Here is a 4,828-nt window from a genome sequence, read left to right as displayed (position 1 = left end):
GACCCTTAAAAAGCTTGCTATGTCACACAATGCAGAGAACAGTGACAATGATAGGCTCTGAATAATTGCATTTTTAAAAGTGGCCCTAAGCCAGGTGTGGTGGGTTTTCCCTGTAATCCCAGGACTGGAGAGGAGAGGGCAGAAGGTTTGAGACTTTCAGTCAGCTTAAGCTACTTAGCAAGTAGAGGAAAGTGGCTGTAGTGATGTTGAAGAGTCTGAGTCACTGATGAAGACAGGAATAAATCATTTCCCAAACATGTAGGCAAAATAGAACAAGACAATCGGTATTTAAGGGCTTGGAGCATAGTTCCATGTAGAGGACAAAATTAGCATATTTGAAGCCCTGGGTTCAATCTGAGCACACATACATGTATACTGTCTAGCTAACAATAACAAAACCCAGTCTTCAAATATTTTATGTAATAATTCATTTAAGCTATACTTAATGAAATATATTAAATATTAACGTAGATATTGCAAATTTTCAGTTTTACTCCATACTGTTGTACATTTAAAATTGACTATAAAATGTGAGAGGGAGACTGTCATGAGAAAATGAGAAAATTGCCTTATCTGGGCAATTATCTGATACTCAGCAACATCCTATGACTTGGTCTCTGGGGCACCAAGGTACACAACTGAGGAAGTAGAAAGAGATATACTGTTGGAAAGAAGTTAGACGGTCCAATCAGAGGACTTGGATGTCTCACCCAGTTCAGGGCTGACAATGGTGTGATCTGTGTGTGTTCAGAAGATAAGTCTACTGTAACAAAATTTGAGTTTCAGGAAAGTTATTCCAGGGGCATGATGCACAGCAGCACAGAGCAAAAACATACTCAGTGTTTTTGTATGGTTGTTTCACAATCCAGATCTTGTCTGACATCAGGAGTGTGTATTTGCAGACTGGAGGCACTTTCTTCATACATTAAGAAAATGCTTAGTTCTCCAGTGGGTACCAGACCTGTGTCCTTCCACATAATGCTGATGCCTTTCTGAAGATCACATCCGATTCCACAGGCCAAGAGAATCAGTCCCTAGGACTACCGTCCCCATTCTGATGCCAATCACAATGCTGCAGGGTGTTTTGCCTGTGCTTCTGGCTTGCTGGCTATAAATCCTGTTCCCCACAACCTTCCTGTCAGCTTGATTAATGTGCGAGAGTGGTTCACAGAACTCAGGCAGACACATTTACAATTTTATGATAAAGGATACTAATTCAAAGGTCCTGAGTGTAGAAGAGCCAGGTGTATGACCCCAGAAGGCTAACACAGGAGGAGCCTTTCAAGTTTCAGACTAGCCTGGGCTACATCACAATGCCCTACCTGGAAAAAATAAAATAAAAATAAACCAAGACAGATGAAATGGTGAATGGGGTAAGGCATAGATGGTGACCTGGACCAGTGAATCATTCTTTAGTGAGAGATCTTGAGGTGGGAGGTGCCGGGGATGAGAAAGATAGAGAAGAAAGGTAAAAGCTAGGGTCCAGAGGACTAGCACAAGCTATGTTTATTAAGTTCAGCTTCCTAACTACTATATTCAGGGGGAAATGACCAAGGTCAGCAGAGAGCTAAATTACACAATATTGGCAAAGAGAATATCAGCTGCCTTAGGACTGATAAGGACAGCCCAGGGGAAGAATTAGATCCCCAGAAACAGCAGCCTTGACTCCTTCCAGGCACATAACTCCAGTCTCAGACCTGCCTTGCCAAGTTCACTCCTGGGTAGGAACACCAAGCTCAAGTTTCCTTTCTTCTTTCAACAGGGCCTCTGAGAAGGTCTTGGACTGGTTTGGCTCACCACAGTTGGCGTAGATGAGAAGCTTCTGTGTCCTTTCTGGGTGTGCCGCTCTCCAGGAACATCCATGTGAAACTCTGCAGAAGGGGCTGGTGAGATGGCTCAGTGGGTAAGAGCACCCGACTGCTCTTCCAAAGGTCTGGAGTTCAAATCCCAGCAACCACATGGTGGCTCACAACCATCTGTAATGAGATATGACTTCCTTTTCTAGAGTGTCTGAAGACAGCTACAGTGTACTTACATATAATAAATAAATTTTAAAAAAAAAGAAACTGCAGAAGCTCTCTGAAGCCCATCCTTTTCTTCATGGAGACTTTAATGCACAGGTATGATTGGACTAAGGCCGGCAGTGTAACTGTGATTAATAGAGTAAATCGGAAACCCAAAGAAAATGGTAAATAAAATAAAATAAAATTGTAAATGCCTGTCCGTTCCATTGCTTCTTGGCCTCTCTGAGCAGTGTCCTCTCCTCTCAGGCATGAGACAAGGCCTCTTAAGAACTGATTATTTATCCCAGCACTTGGGAGGCAGAGGCAGGCAGATTTCTGAGTTTGAGGCCAGCCTGGTCTACAAAGTGAGTTCCAGGACAGCCAGAGCTATACAAAAAAAACCAAAAACCAAAAATCAAAACAAACAAACAAACAAACAAAACAAAAAACAAAAAAACCTGATCATTTGCTGGGCAGTGGTGGCAAACACCTTTAATCCCAGCATTCAGTAGGCAGAGGCAAGCAGGCCTTTGAGTTCAAGGGCAGCCTGGTTCACCGAGAGAGTTCCAAGCTAGCCAGGGCTACACAGAGAAACCCGGCCTCAAAAAGAAAAAACAAAAAATAGAAAGAGCTCATCATCTACTACTATCGGAGACGGTAGAGAAGGCAGATCATATAATTTCATTACTGTCAGTCTGTGGAGAGGCAATGACGTCTTGAATGAGCATATATTACTGACAAGAACGCCATGTCAAAGACCACAATGCCTCAGACCCATGGGAATGCAAAGGCCCTCGTTGCTCTGAGTGTAGATGCTGATAATGTGTCCAGATGATATCAACCCCAGCTTCCCACTCCCTGGAAGACTGAAGTCTGAACTGCTCCCCTGCAGAGGCCCCTTACTGAGCTTAGTTGATCCTCCCACTCCTCCTATATGCTTCCTGTAGTAAGTGATGTGAAGTCTCTGGCTGTGGCTAGCACATCTCCATCAATAGCACAACCCCATGACCCCAGCTTTTCTGAGTGTCTGTCCTTTCTTCACTCCACATACTTCTCAGAGCTCAATATCTGAGCCATGGAAAACAGCCAAATCTCACTGAGGGAGTGAAGCAGCCAATGACTCACTCTGATGAAACTCCTTGTTCTTAACTCTTATCACACGTCACCGGAAGAGGTGGACCTGAGTATGTCACCTTGCTTCTTCCCCCTTTGACCCTGTCCATGACTCCTCTGGCCTATGTGCCCTTCCTGAACGAAGCCTCAACTTTCTGGAGTTGAATTGTAATGCTTGGTCATTATAGTCTAAACTTGAAGTAACTACTAGGCGTTAGTAGCTACTATCATCTTAAAATTTGTTTTTGACCAAAAAAAAAAAAAAAAAAAAAAAAAAGCCGGGTGTGGNGGGACATGCCTTTAATCCCAGCACTCAGGAGGCAGAGGCAGGCAGATTTATGAGTTCGAGGCCAGTCTGGTCTACAAAGTGAGTTCCAGGACAGCCATGGCTACACAGAGAAACCCTGTCTTGAAAAACCAAAAAAAAAAAAAAAAAACAAACCTGAAAAATTTTGTTTTTGAAGACATAACATATTTAGCGAGCATGAAAGAGGGAGCAAGTTAGCCAGCAGCCACCTCTCATTTTATCCCTTGGTCACATCGCTGTGGTCCCCTGTACCAGACAAGATACTACAGTAATAGGTTCAAAAATGAACTAGGCTGTTAAGAAAGCTGTCTCATTCTATAAGGAAAATATAGATTCCTACTCTAAACCACGCAACCATGCACAAAGGTGACCTGAAGATGATCTTTACTGTGAAAATTAAAGGACAGCGATGAAAGATGTTAGAGTTGTTGTAAATGGGTTTCTGGGGTGAGGACAGTAAAAAAAACAAAAAGCCATGCTCTATGCTAAAGATCTACAGGGTTGACTGACTGTTTAAAATGGTAATCATATTAAGTTGAAATGTGGCAGAATCAGAGTGAAAATTAACTTGGGCTATCTTTAATTCCCTTAAGAAGTCATTCATGGGGCCTGGAGAGATGACTCAGTGGTTAAGAGCACTGACTGCTCTTCCAGAGGTCCAGAGTTCAATTCTCAGCAACTACTCATAGCTCACAACCATCTGTAAAGGGATTTGATGCTCTCTTCTGGTGTGTCTGAAGACATCTAGAGTGTCCTCATAAACATAAAATAAATAAACCTTTAAAAATTAAAAAATCATTCATAGCCCATCTGTACATCCAAATAAACATCCCATTGGCTGTCAGATAAAACAACTGGAATGTATAAAGTTATCAGACCACTAGCTTCCACTCACTCCAAAGCTAAGAAGTAGCCAACAGAGAGTGTAGCTTGCCTTCCTGATATTCCCACCAGTATACTCAGACTTATGACACTCTTATTTATGACAATAAAAAACCCATGCAGCCACTTCCATGTGGGCAGTCTGAACCTGCATCCCTGGACTAGGGTCATATATTTTTCTGAGAATGAACCATCTCTTATTTCTCTTGAGGTCAAAGCTGTGCTTTATTCCAGCACTCAATATGTTTGTGATCACGAGACAAAGAAAAATTCTCAAACACATATGGATTTGGATTTGACCATATTAATACATAAGACCTCTTTCAGAATCCCACCCTTACTAGCAATGTTAGTGGTCAGGTAGCAGATCAGAAGACGATGTTTTCAGTGTCTAAACTGACCAGAGTTAGTGTCTAGAAAGTCCAAGGAATTCATCCAAAAAAACAATAGTAAAATAGAGGAAAATGAAATACTAATGTAAACATTATGGCCAGACTATTCACTTTTTTTTTTTTTTTTTTAA

The sequence above is a fragment of the Mus caroli genome, chromosome 2, assembly GCF_900094665.2.
Source record: "Mus caroli chromosome 2, CAROLI_EIJ_v1.1, whole genome shotgun sequence".
Taxonomy (NCBI): domain Eukaryota; kingdom Metazoa; phylum Chordata; class Mammalia; order Rodentia; family Muridae; genus Mus; species Mus caroli.
This window is presented reverse-complemented; position numbering follows the sequence as displayed.